Genomic DNA, 15,481 nt, shown 5'->3' on the forward strand with positions numbered 1-15,481 from the left:
CAGGAAGTCGTTTCTGAAAGTATTTGTATGGAGTGTAGCCATGTATGGAAGTGAAACGTGGACGATAAACGGTTTAGACAAGATGAGAATAGAAGCTTTCGAAATGTGGTGCTACAGAAGACTGCTGAAGATTAGATGGGTAAATCACATAACTAATGAGGAGGTATTGACTAGAATTGGGGAGAAGAGAAATTTGTGGCACAACTTGACTAAAATAAGGGATCGGTTGGTAGGGCATATTCTGAGGAATCAAGGGATCACCAATTTAGTATTGTAGGGCTGCGTGAAGAGTAAAAATTGTAGAGGGAGACCAAGAATGAATACTCTAAACAGATTCAGAAGTATGTAGGTTGCAGTAGGTACTGGGAGATGTAGAAGCTTGTACAGGAGAGAGTAGCATGGAGAGCTGCATCAAACCAGTCTCTGAAGACCACAACAACAACAACAACATCATCACAGGTGATGAAGCATGGGTTCATTTCTTCGAACCAGAAACAAAGTGACTAGCCACAGATTGGTGACCACACCACCTCTCCTCCGAAGGAAAAGTTCACTGCCAGGTAAAGTCATGGCGACGGCCTTCTGAGACTTCAAAGAACTTATTTTGTTTAATGCCAGCATCCTGCCTTGAGGAAGACCGTTTTTCTGGATTCTCCACCGACTTTTGTTGTTGTTCAGCGTGACAAAGAACCGCCTGTGTTGTAGTAGGCTGTCGATGAACTTCATTAAGGGGCAGTCCTTGGTGATTGTCTAAATATTCCGAGTTTGTTATGATTTGCTGTGCCATACGCCGCTGTTAGGTCCACGAATGCTACGCCCGTAATCTGTCTTCTCTCGTGCCAGCCCTCTATATGCTGAGTTAGGGTTACGACCTGGCCACGACATGATTTTCCCGGGCGAAATCCTGCGTGTTGTCTAATAAGCGTCTGGTCTGCATACCCTGATATACATGTTAATGAAGAGAAGAGAGAATACGCTGGTGATCACAAGTACATCTGGCTGTAGACGGATGACTTTCAAGGCTGTTGACCGCTTTAAAAAAATAGGAAGTTTTCTTTATAACAACAACAGAACGAATATAGAAATAGATGCCTATCTAGAAACAGAGAACAAGAAACGTCTCAACTTCATCAGAATTCTATGGAAAAAACACCTAGTACAAAATTGAAAATCCGCTTGTATCACTTGGCTGTTATAGCGGTAACTTTATACAGATGTAAAGCATTAATATTTACAAAGAAAGATGTAGGAAAATAGATTCGAAAGAGAAATGTTAAGTAAATTTTTGGATCTGTTAATGATGAAAGAAACAAGGAGTAGATGATGAGAAAAAAAGAAAAATTAAGAGAACTGTAGAAATACCTCATGGTCGAAGTGCTAAAGAGGAGAAGGTTGAACTGGGTTAACGGAGAATAGACTACCTAGAACAGCATTCCACAAAACAATAGGTGGAACGAGAGGAAGAGGAAGACCCAGAAATAGCTGCAAGATAACATCTGTGAGGACACAGTTCGGATGAATATAAGTACCGAATGGACAACCAGTGCAGTATAGTGAAAGAAATGGAAGAGGCTCATAGAGCATCCTTGTGGCCGATAAGGCCCTCGCCGCTTCCAAAGTGAGGTAAGTATTTGGTAAGTAATTATTATAACACGCTTTGACTTGCTGTAACTCTGCTTTATAAATTTTATGAAGTTACTTCCCTACTTTATAAATCTCTATTACTGTGGAATCTGTGAACGGTTAGAAAATTCTAACAGAGATACAAAAGTTGGCAGTGCATAGAAAACGTTGACAAGCCTTGGTGTAGATTGTGGTAATATCATAGAGTATGTGTATCTATGGAGTGAGCACACTCTCCTGCGTTAAGCTCTCAAAATCAAACCGGGCTGGTCACGTGATTTTGAGACGATGCTGCTTGTCCACAATTTGCAATAATACTGAAACTTGAATGTTACACACATTCGCATTGATTTATATATGTTTCTGCACGTTTGAGTTTTTGTAACAGCTATGGTGCAGTATTGTCGCTACGGATGTAAAGACAAGTATGTGAAAGGAGAACCGGTTACTTTTCATAGGTATGTACAAAAGACGGACAGTTGTAAATATTTTGTTGATACGGAGCACTTTATACATTGACGGGAAAAAATCGCAACTACCAAAAAGAAATTGTGTGGCGCAAGCGAAAGTTGGCAGACGTGTTTCTATATGTGGAGGTGATGTGGCTTTAAACTTTGCGCCAGTCGCATAAGAGTGACGGTAGTAACGCAAATACGAGGATGCAAATCAGATTTGCTTTAAATAAAAGCTGTAACGGTAGTGAGCTTTAGTTACTTTTGAGACTGGGCGTGGTCAGTTGATGTTAATCAAGAATGCCTTTAAGACTGCAAAGACTCCATTATCAAAACCTCACCGAGTTTGAACGAAGTCGTGTAACAGGGCTACGAGAAGCTGGGTGTCCCTTCTGCGATACTGTAGTGAGGCTTCGCAGGAATGTAGTCACTGTACACGATTACTGGGAACGGTGGTCACGGGAATGTACGGTCACAGTGTAAATAAGCTGTTTAGGTTTTTGTGTTGGTAACACCACGTAGCGCTCTGTATGAAAAATCACTGTGCTGTGTGCAGTCTGTGGCTGGTTAGATTCATTGTTGAAATATTCAATAGTGTAGTGTTGGGCAGTTGGATGTGAACAGCGCGTAGCGTTGCGCAGTTGGAGATGAGCCGCTAACAGTGGTGGATGTGGAGAGAGGGATGCCAGAGTTTTGAGAGCGGACGACCTGGACGTGTGTCCGCCAGAAAGAGGAAATAAGTGAAGATGGATGTCATGAATTGATAGATATATATATGATGACTTTTGAACATTATTAAGGTAAATACATTGTTTGTTCTCTATCAAAATCTTTCATTTGCTAATTATGCCTATCAGCATTTAGTACCTTCAGTAGTTAGAATCTTTTATTTAGCTGACAGTATTGGCGCTCGCTGTATTGCAGTAGTTCGAGTAACGAAAATTTTTGTGAGGTAAGTGATTCATGAAAGGTAGTACAGGTTATTGTTAGTCAGGGCCATTCTTTTGTAGGGATTATTGAAAGTCAGATTGCGTTGGGCGAAAAATATTATGTCTCAGAATAAGTAAGCCGGCCGATGTGGCCGAGCGGCTCTAGGCACTTCAGTCTGGAACCGCGCGACCGCTACGGTCGCAGGTTCGAATCCTGCCTCGGGCATGGATGTGTGTGATGTCCTTAGGATAGTTAGGTTTAAGTAGTTCTAAGTTCTAGGCGACTGATGACCTTAGATGTTAAGTCCCATAGTGCTCAGAGCCATTTGAATCTTTTTTTTTTTTTTTTTTACCAGCATTTCGCATTTGCTACTGCTGATCTCGCGCTTACATTAATCTGTGATCTGGTAATGTAAATCATTTATATATATTACAAAGACAAAGACGTTTCAGAAATTTCATCACTCTACATTAATTATTTTTTGGTGCTGTCATTTTTTGCCGTCAGTGTACATCGAAAAATATCGAGACACGGTATTATAAAGTCTTGCACTGTAGAAATATTTCTGGGATTTTATTGCAATGTGTACTACGAGACCACTACTAGATAAATCCGCAAGTGTGTCTGAGTAAACAGCCACTCACTGTATACATATTGATACTATGTTCACATGTAGATAAAATGTATACATGACAGTCTGAGTAATTTCCTCCAATTTATGCAGGTTCTCAAACCCTAGTGTGTATCGAAGTACAGGGTGATTATAATTGAAGTTAAACTTTCAAATCGCTGTAGAAATAACACCGCTGATCAGAATGACGTCAAATTGCAACGGAATATTATCGGAGAAGGGGGAAAATGTGTGGCACAAGAAAAATAAACAGTTACAAAATGTAGCAATAGATGGCATTGCAAGCATCATAATTTAATAGTGGTCGACTGCAAATGATAACTGAACCATACAACAATGCCAAAGGTGTACGTTTGAAGTTAGACTGTACTACTCATTGTTCATTGATGTACAAGTGTGATACTGTTAGTTACGTAAGCCCATCCACCACGGCTAGTTCATATCACATCGGGTGGGAAAAATTCGTTTTTAATTGTTCTGAGTCCAAAAACTGCATAAAAAGCATGAATTAAAATCAGATCGGATTATTAATTTCCATGTGACTGGCACAAAACATGTTCAATACGCTGTCCACCGTTTTCTGCAACAAGTTGAAATCGAGAAACATGTTCCACAACTGATCGAAGTATTTCCGGGGTCACGTTCAGAATGTGTTGCGCAATGCGTGGCTTCAATGCAGTTAAGTTTGCAATCGGAACAGTGAACACAATATCTTTCAGATAGCCCCACAGGTAGAAGTCACACGGTTTAAGATCAGGTGATCGGAACGGCCAGGCTGCGGGGAAATGACGGCTAATGATTCTAGCATTTTCGAAATAGCGCTTCAACAGCTGCTTAACTGGATTTGCAATGTGCGGAGGTGCGCCATCTTGCATAAAAATGTTCCCATCCACACATCCACGCTGTTGGAGAGCTGGAATGACGGGGTTGCGCAAACGACACTCATAACGCTTACCAATTACGGTACTGGTAACAGGACCGGAAGCAACTGTCTTGGTTCAAATGGCTCTGAGCACTATGGGACTCAACTGCTGAGGTCATTAGTCCCCTAGAACTTAGAACTAGTTAAACCTAACTAACCTAAGGACATCACAAACATCCATGCCCGAGGCAGGATTCGAACCTGCGACCGTAGCGGTCTTGCGGTTCCAGACTGCAGCGCCTTTAACCGCACGGCCACTTCGGCCGGCAGGAAGCAACTGTCTCCGAAAAAATTTGGCCCTATGATAAATGATACCGTAAACCCGCATCACAGAGTGACCTTTCAAGTATGAAGTGATACTGGTTGATTTGCGTGTGGATTTTCCGTTGCCCATATTCGACAATTCTGTGTGTTGGCATATCTTGTCAGATGGAAGTGAACTTTTTCTGTCCACAAAATTTTTCACGGCCAATAATTATTCACTTTCATGCTAGCAAGAAATCCTAAGCCAAAGCTCTGTCTTGCTGGGTCAACAGGAAACAACTCGTGCACATGGATAATTTTGAATGGACAGCAAAGAAGGATGTTTCGTAGAATTTTATACACCGTGCTTACGGTTATGTCCAATGTTCGGGTAATTCTCTGTGCACTACACGTTTGCACACCACCACTCGTCTCCTCCTGCATTACTGTGGCCACTGCTTCCACTGACGTCGAATCAATTCATTTCCTCCCTCTACCTGGTTGCACACCAAAAGAACCCCTCTTTTCGAATTTCCGAATTATTTTCTCCAGACGCACGGCAGTTATCGGACTAACGCCTTTTTTCAAACCCGTCAGTGTCCGGAACTTCTGCAGAGCGACGTGTGCACAGAAATCATTCTTATAAACCAGCTTTACAAGCAGAGCGCGATATTACATCGAGACAGTCATGGCGAACGTCGCAGACACGAAAGGAGGAAAAGCCGTTTACTCGGCGTGTTTATACGAACTTCAGTGGGTCGTGTGCACGACAGGTGTTTTCATTTACGTATTCTGACACGTACAGCGCCGTCTATTGATCAATTTTCACACTACCTTTTTTTCTTCTGCAGTACGTTTTTCCCCTTCTCTGATAATTTCCGTTGCAATTGGATGTCATTCTGACCACTGCTGTTATTTCTACAGCGTTTTGAAAGTTTAACTTTAATTATAATTACCCTGTATTTCTGAATGAGACAGTTTCCTATACCGTGTTGTTGTAAAGTAATTAAACTTAATTAGGAGAGATTCATCAATATGAGTTAGCGCAACAGAAAACGTAAAAAAGTATTGTGGCTGTCTCTTGTTTTATTACTCCAAAATTCGAGCATTGATTTGTACTTTTTATTTTATTGTGCGAAGTGTATGGTTTTACTTTTCCGATGAGATCGAGAAAAATGTAGTAGATATTTTACTTGTCTATAAAAAGCAGAAGAGTAAAACAAGAAAAACTGAAAATAATAATGGATAAGCAGGCGGTGCAAATCGCTTACCGTATTTACTGTAACGGTTTCATAATTCCAAAGGTGGTGTTTTTTCGTGAGACTTCGGCGCAACGCAATTAATTAGAACAGAGATTCAACAATATGAATAATGGCAGTAGGAAATGCAAAATAATTTTATTCATGTCACTTCTTATCCCGTTACCGAAAAATCGCAAATAAAGTGGAATCTGAGCTATGATACTGTGACGAAAGGCACAATACCATTGCTCTGCACATCTTTAAGCCGACTACCAAACTGTTAAGATATTAGTAAAACGCTTATAATAAATTTCACGGTACTTCTGAAGCTGGTCTGTCTGTAGCAGCGAAGTAATATCACACAAAATACGCTAAGCGCCATACGGGCTAAAATGCGCCATTCCTGTATCACCTAACTTGAGCTACAAAGATTTTTGTTATCCAAGGTTAAGTTTCTACAGCATTTCTTTGGAATAGCTGAAGCTGCAATCGTATTGGTCATGGAGATACTATGACGTCATTTAATCCAATTACGCGCCCTGGGTGCTTCAGTTAACGCGCTATGTTCGGTGAGTGCTGTTTAAATCTACTACTCAGATTCCCGCGCTTCTGTTTTCTTTGCTGAGATCGCTGTTTCATCGAAGAAGGAGCGTTTCAGCAAAAGGTAAGCCTTTCTAACGCCTAATAAATTTATATGTCGTAGAAGTTGCTTGCGATAGCTCGTCTCGTAACCGAATTATTCATCATGTTGTGGCTGCTTAGTAACTCCTTGTGTCAGCGTGGGCTCTAGAATTCTGATGTCGATCTATTACATTTAAACTATCCGCTGTTTCAAACTCACGTATTGTCGATCGAAACAAAAGATTGTGAGTAATGAATAACGATTATGTTAGTTTACGTTAACAATATTACATGCCGTTGCCAGCTTCCCTATATGATTCTAGTATTAAATACCTGTCGTATTTTAAGAAACGTCATGAAAAAACCGCACACTTGCAAAACTGAACGATGAGAAAAGATATTTATAGCTGTTGACTACGTGCGCGTGAATCACATTTGGAGGAAAGAAATAGTCCAGAATTTGCAGCATGTACTCAAACTGCATTTAACTTTAGTCCTTAGAGTATTTTGTTCAACTATAAAAATAGATTTTGTTTTCAGTAATCAGAATCAAAGGGATTCGATTCGTAATGGACAGCAGAATTACCTGATATTAAATGGTTGTATCCTAGTGAATGCACAAGTAGATCTACGTTAGCTATTGCGCCATTCAAATTTACGAATAAAATATTTTGTAAGTACTACTCCCACGTTATTACACGTAAATGTTTTTGTGCTTTAACGAAAATTTGTCGATATGTAAAGGAACTGGGTTCCATATTTGGATAGGATACTTGTGTTGTAGAAGATATGATAGCTCGTCTTTATCTTCTGCAACGATATTTATTAATAATTCATTATTAGTAATGTCTTAAGACGTAAGCCTTACAGCGATGGTAATTTCTCATCTCACAATTATGGTTTTTCTTACCATTTTCAAGGCCAAGTACTGAAGATTACCAAGTTGCTTCCACGCGCAGCGTTTATTCGAATGTTTTAGCGGAGTTTGAACTGCAGTTCGAATCGCGTAAGGAACTCGACAGCTAGCTTGTCCTCCGAGCGGGATCCGACGTTTCGCGATGCTGCACGAAGTGTGTTGGTGTTTGCGCGGTTCGTTCGAATGGGGCGCATGGGCCGACGGAACGCGGCTAGATTGTCATCGCATATTGATGACGTAGTGCATTGTGAGCTAGCAGCTGATTAGTTTGCCGTTGTTCGTTGCCTACCGAAGAACGGTGAAGTTTACCGAGGGGAACCGAACTTAGCGAGAGCTGTAGCAATGGCTGTTCAGGCGCGATGCGGAGATAAACGCTGGTTGATTGTTTTTGCTTACGACTCGCTGTATGTATATGCATGCTGTCTGTTGAAAGAGAGGTTTCACGTGTGTCAATATTTTGTTTTGCGCTACAGAAACCAAGAGAAAATTTAAATACAACATCATAACTACCTGTATTCTCTGTCCTATGTAAATCTCTCTCCCTGTCTCTGTCGATCTCTATCTCGTACTGTTCTAACACATAAATACATAAACGCAAACACACACACACACACACACACACACACACACACAAACACACACACGCACGCTACACACCTTACGAGTTTATGGCATGGACCATCTTGTATGTTTATATTTTCAGTAAACACACACTGAAAATAACAAGATTAATAAGCTACCTAACAAGTCACGTAACAGCACTAAATATATGGATTCAAGTTTTACAACAATAGGGAAATATTTATTGTTAACATATCATATCACATCTTAAACACTACAATCACAATTTACATTACTTTTTGTGATGTAATGTATTACTGGGTATTATATGACAAATAATGCTGTACCAAAAGAACGCTGCTAGGCAAAGGCGGAGGTATATTTTTGTTCGTAAAATTCTTAGCTAGCTCTTCTTACTGAATCCTTGATAGGGCACATTCAAATGGGAAGGTGATCGGCAACAGCGTCATTTACGCACGCGCAGTAGTGTGTCACACCAAGGTTTCGATGGTATCTTGTCTGCAACTGCTGCGTGGTGACTGCCCTTTAAATGCGAACATTTCAGGTTAGGCCTTACCGTGACTATTATTGACTTTAAATGAAACAACAAGTTTACTGTTACCAGTCACTGTTTATTTAACTCCACGACTCGTTTCAAAGGTTTAAGATTCCATCATCAGGCGGACTTACATTTGTTAGTATGACATTTGTGTGTGCGCTGTGTTACGATTTTTTGGAGGAACTTGAGGCACTGTCTAGTGGAGAAAACGAAACACTGTTTCAGAACATGGTTTTGGGTTTCTTTTGACAAAAAATAAACGTATATCTAGCGGTAAACATAAAATAAGTAAAACAGAGTACCTCCAGTGGACACAGGTCCCTTTCGCCGTCGTAACACATCACATGTATACTGTCATACTTCGTAAACAAGTATGGCGTCTGGAAACTATGGGTGCAAGGATCGTACAGCAGAAGAGAAAACATTATCGCAAAGTACAAAGAATATACATGGTAACATCATTATTACAGAATAATTTTTTATAGGATTTTTAGGTATTTGTTTTGAGGTGTCGAATACATGCGTTGGAATAAATACTTCAGGTGGTATATAAATCCGAATTTGACAAGTTAAAATAGCTTAAACTTCATACACGTTTATACAATCAGGTGAAATGTTAAAACAGCTTACACTTCATACTTGTTTATACAATCAGGTGAAATGTTACAAACTTTAAGTACAATAATCATATCGGCTACACCCGTACAATTATACATAAATAACAATTTTGATTCGGATTAATAGATAGATACGAAAGGCTGGAGCCAGAGGGAGAGGAAGAGAAAGAGAAAGTGAGAGGGAGAGAGAGGGTGGAAAGAGTGATTGTATGAGAGCAAACTTTACATTGCAAGGGGTCTTAAGATTATATGTTACATGTAATAACTGCCTAAAGGTTCGGTAATACATTGGTTAATGCTTTAAAATATGCAAATGGATGTACAATTTGTGCCACTAGTTGATGTACATATAGTTTCAAGCTGACCAGGGGTACAAGCTGTTGGCGTGATACTATATATGTAAATGAGGACAATCTCTTGTACTCTTGACAGCTGTCGTGGTAATGTAACTAAATATTCATGGTAAATATTAAGTAGGTGTGTGTGTGTTGTGTGTATGTGTGTGTGTGTGTGTGTGTGTGTGTGTGTGTGTGTGTGTGTGTGTGTGTGTGTGTGTGTGTATCTGTGTGCGTGTGTTGTGTGTGTATTTGTGCAATTTTAATGATGTAGGCAGTTGCTAAAAACAGAGATGATACTATTGTAAATATTGTCATTTTTTTTTCATTTAAGATGGATTTTGGTTGTTTTGTTTGGTGTTCGTATATTTGGAGTGTTTCAAGGATGTCTAGTTTTCTGCCTTTTGGTTGGATGTGTACTTGTAACAGTCGTGTTGTGTTTTGTTTCATGCAGGTGGGTGGCTATTCTGATGTGTGGTATTTTTTGTTTTTTTAGTGCTTCCATGTGTTCTTTGAATCTAATCTCAAATGCTCTGCCTGTCTGGCCTATGTAGAAGCAGTCACAGTCCAAACATTCAATTTCGTACACACCAGTGTGATGAAGTGGGTTTCGTGTTCTGATGTTGTTGGGTAGCTTCTGTCCAATTTTGTTGTCTGTGGTAAAGTATTTGGTTATGCCTTTTCGTTTGAAGATATTGGCAGTCTGATATGAAATGTTACCTAGAAAGGGGATTGTATGGAAGATGCTGTTTTCTTTTTGTTTTTTGTGATGTGATTGCTTTGCAATTATCGAGTGTTTTAGGGTGTCGACTATGGAGCTGTTATAACCATTTGCAATAGCTGTTTGTTTTATTATTTCACTTCCTTGATCACGTATGTCTTCAGAGAGTGGTAGTTGGATAGCTCTGTTGATCATGTATCGGAATGCTGCCATTTTGTGGGCTGTGGGGTGACAAGAGGAGTTTTGGATTATGGTGTGTGCTGTGGTAGGCTTCCGATAAATTCAAACTGATGTCTGTTATTCTTTATGCTACTGGTAAGGTCTAAGAAATTATACTGTCATCCGGTTTGTGTTCAACTGTGAATTTTATGTTTTCATGGGAGCTGTTGAATAACTGGTTCAACTCACTGATGTCATGTTTAACGCCTTTGATTAAACTGATGATATCATCTACATGTCTGTAGTAGTAGATGATATTTTTGAGGAGGTGGTGATTGGAATTCAGTATTTTGTCTTCTAAGTTACTTATAAATATTTCTGCTAACAATCAAGAAAGATTGGAGCCCAATGCCAGACCATCTGTTTTTTTTTAAATTTTATTGTTAAATTTAAAATAGTTGTGTGAAAGTGTGAATTCAAACAGGTCCATTAGTCCAGTAATATGCCAGTAACATGAGTGGAAGGGATTTTTTTGTGGTTTTGCAGGTTTGCATTGACTGCCCTTTAATTTTCTTGACGAGCACCAGTATTTTTGCAAAGGACATTAATGAAGGATTTGATAACTTTATGAAGTTAGCTATGGGGCAACTCTGTATTTAAACGTATCTCTGTTGATACCGCTATCTTCGCAAGTTCAACCACGGCTTCGTTGTATCTGACTCCGCAGTCTGCTTGCACTCAATTCATTTCTCTAAGTTTCCTTTTTCTGTTACAACGAATGCACTGTTTTACTATGTTGATGGTATAATTATTCAAAGATCCTCTCCAGTTTCTTTTTGTCATTGACTTAAATACCGACATAGAATAACTTATAACACTATGACCACTAATACTCCCCTTAAGCGTAGAGACAATTGTTAACACTTGCCACTAATGTTAAAATTCATGCTGAAACCTTCAGCTGTCATTTACTTTGCACAATTCGATACTAATTTCGGTCAATGACCATTGTCAAGCATAGCTGTCATAAACGGCAGGAAAGTTATACCATAATTTGAACAAAAGTAATTTGCTCTTTTAAGCCCACCATAGTATGTGGGTGTTACTTTCTGTCGGTGTGAACTTGGTTCTTGACGAAAATTATTGTGAGGAACTCTTACGTACTATTGTAGGCATTGTTCAATTTATGGTATAACTTCCCAAGTGTTTATGCCAGCTAACCTTGATAATAGTCACTGACCGAAACTTATAGCGAGTTGTGCAAAATAAATGACAGCTGATGGTTCCACATGAATTATTTGGCGGCTGAATATCTCCAGCTGCAATCATACATAAACTTGTCACTAACACTACAAGATCAAGTAGCCCATAATGTTACTCCTACGGAAGGAATTTGAAACTAACCGTGGTCGTGTTAATGGAAAAGGTATCGAACTATGTTTCGTTATCAAAAGATCAATAGCGAGCAGCAGCTGAACTAATGGGAATCGTACAAAAGTTCTGCTAGTTATAAAGTGAACTAAAAACTCCGCTCTGGAATGCCCAACGGTACCGACCGGCCGCCGTGTCGTCCTCACCCACAAGCGTCACTGGATGCGGACGTGGAGGGACATGTGGTCAGCACACCGCTCTCCCGGCTGTATGTCAGTTTACGAGACAAGAGCCGCTACTTCAATCAAGTAGCTCCACAGTTTGCCTCACAAGGGTTGAGTGCTCCCCGCTTGACAACAACGCTTGGCAGACCGGATGGTCGGTCACTCATCCAAGTGCTGGCCCAACCCGACAGCGCTTAACTTTGGTGATCTGACAGGAACCGGCGTTACCACTGCGACAAGGCCGTTAACATAAAGTGAACTGGAACCACATTAGAGAGAACAATTTTTCTACTTTATGTCCAGCAGCATAATATATGTCAGATAATGCATGATTGTTAGAAAGATGCACCAGAGTAGCTGCTTGTAATGTTGTTGTTGTTGTTGTTCACTCCTGAGACTGGTTTGATGCAGCTCTCCATGCTACTCTATCCTGTGCAAGCCTCTTCATCTCCCAGTACCTACTGCAACCTACAACCTTCTGAATCTGCTTAGTGTATTCATCTCTTGGTCTCCCTCTACGATTTTTACCCTCCACGCTGCCCTCCAATGCTAAATTTGTGATCCCTTGATGCCTCAGAACATGTCCTACCGACCTGTGCCTTCTTCATGTCAAGTTGTGCCACAAACTACTATCCTCCCCAGTTCTATTCAATACCTCCTCATTATTTATGTGTTGTACCCATCTAATATTCACCATTCTTCTGCAGCACCACATTTCGAAAGCTTCTATTCTCTTCTTGTCCAAACTATTTATCGTCCATGTTTCATTTCCATACATGGCTACACTCCATACAAATACTTTCAGAAACGACTTCCTGACACTTAAATCTATACTCGATTTTAACAAATTTCTCTTCTTCAGAAACGCTTTCCTTGCCATTGCCAGTCTACATTTTATGCCTACTCTACTTCGACCATCATCAGTTATTTTGCTCCCCAAATAGCAAATCTCCTTTACTACTTTAAGTGTCTCATTTCCTAATCCAATTCCCTCAGCATCACCCGACTTAATTCGACTACATTCCATTATCCTCGTTTTGCTTTTGTTGATGTTCATCTTATATCCTCCTTTCAAGACACTGTCCATTCCGTTCAACTGCTCTTCCAAGTCCTTTGCTGTCTCTGACAGACTTACAATGTCATCGGCGAACCTCAAAGTTTTTATTTCTTCTCCATGCATTTTCATAGCTATTCCGAATTTTTATTTTGTTTCCTTTTCTGCTTGCTCAATGCACAGATTGAATAACATTGGGGAGAGGCTAAAACCCTGTCTCACTCCCTTCCCAACTACTGCTTCCCTTTCATGTCCCTCGACTCTTACAACTGCCATCTGGTTTCTGTACAGATTGTAAATAGCCTTTCGCTCCCTGTATTTTATCCCTGCCACCTTTAGAATTTGAAAGAGAGTATTTCAGTCAACATTGTCAAAAGCTTTCTCTAAGTCTACAAATGCTAGAAACGTAGGTTTCCCTTTTCAAAATCTTTGTTCTAAGATAAGTCGTAAGGTCAGTATTGCCTCACGTGTTCCAATATTTCTATGGATTCCAAACTGATCGTCCTCAAGGTCGGCTTCTACCAGTTTTTCCATTCGTCTGTAAAGAATTCTCGTTAGTATTTTGTAGCTGTGACTTATTAAACTGATAGTTCGGTAATTTTCACATCTGTCAACACCTGCTTTCTTTGGGATTGGAATTACGATATTCTTCTTGAAGTCTGAGGGTATTTCGCCTGTCTCATACATCTTGCTCATCAAATAGTAGAGTTTTGTCAGGACTGGCTTTCCCAAGGCCGTCAGTAGTTCTAATGGAATGTTGTCTACTCCCGGGGCCTTATTTCGACTTAGGTCTTTCAGTGCTCTGTGAAACTCTTCACGCAGTATCATATCTCTCATTTCATCTTCATCTACATCCTCTTCCATTTCCGTAATATTGCCCTAAAGTACATCGCCCTTGTGTAGACCCTCTGTGTACTCCTAACACCTTTCTGCTTTCCCTTCTTTGCTTAGAACTGGGTTTCCATCTGAGCTCTTGATATTCATGCAAGTGGTTCTCTTTTCTCCAAAGGTCTTTTTAATTTTCCTGTAGGCAGTATCTATCTTACCCTAGTTGGATGAGCCTCTACATCCTTACATTTGTCCTCTAGCCCTCCCTGGTTAGCCATTTTGCGCTTCCTGTCGATCTCGTTTTTGAGACGTTTGTATTCCTTTTTGCCTGCTTCATTTACTGCATTTTCGTGTTTTCTCCTTTCATCAATTAAATTCAATATTTATTCTGTTACCTAATGATTTCTACTAGCCCTCGTCTTTTTACCTACTTGATCCTCTGCTGCCTTCATTATTTCATCCCTCAAAGCTACCCATTCTTCTTCTACTGTATTTCTTTGCCCCATTCCTGTCAATTCTTCCCTTATGCTCTCCCTGAAACTCTGTACAACCTCTGGTTTAGTCAACTTATCCAGGTCCCATCTCCTTAAATTCCCACCTTTTTGCTGTTTCTTCAGTTTTAATCTACAGTTCAGAACCAACAGATTGTGGTCAGAGTCCACATCTGCCACTGGAAATGTCTTACAATTTAAAACCTGGTTCCTAAATCTCTGCCATACCATTATATAATCTATCTGACACCTTCTAGTATCTTCAGGCTTCTTCCATGTATACAACCGTCTTTTATGATTCTTGAACCAAGTGTTAGCTATGATTAAGTTTTGCTCTGTGCAAAATTCTACAAGGCGGCTTCCTCTTTCATTTCTTCCCCCCAATCCATATTCACCTACTATGTTTCCTTCTCTCCCTTTTCCTACTGACGAATTCCAGTCACCCACGACTATTAAATTTTCGTCTCCCTTCACTACCTGAATAATTTCTTTTATCTCGTCATAAATTTCATCAATTTCTTCATCATCTGCAGAGCTAGTTGGCATATAAACTTGTACTACTGTAGTAGGCATGGGCTTTGTGTCTATCTTGGCCACAATAATGCGTTCACTATGCTGTTTGTAGTAGCTAACCCGCACTCTTATTTTTTTATTCATTATTAAACCTACTCCTGCATTACCCCTATTTGATTTTGTATTTATAACCCTGTAATCACCTGACCAAAAGTCTTGTTCCTCCTGCCACCGAACTTCACTAATTCCCACTATATCTAACTTTAACCTATCCATTTCCCTTCTTAAATTTTCTAACCTACCTGCCCGATTAAGGGATCTGACATTCCACGCCCCGATCCGTAGAACTCCAGTTTTCTTTCTCCTGATAACGACGTCCTCTTGAGTAGTCCCCGCCCGGATATCCGAATGGGGGACTATTTTACCTCCGGAATATTTTACCCAAGAGGACGCTATCATCATTTAACCC

The sequence above is a fragment of the Schistocerca serialis genome, chromosome 12 (assembly GCF_023864345.2).
Source record: "Schistocerca serialis cubense isolate TAMUIC-IGC-003099 chromosome 12, iqSchSeri2.2, whole genome shotgun sequence".
Lineage (NCBI taxonomy): Eukaryota > Metazoa > Arthropoda > Insecta > Orthoptera > Acrididae > Schistocerca > Schistocerca serialis.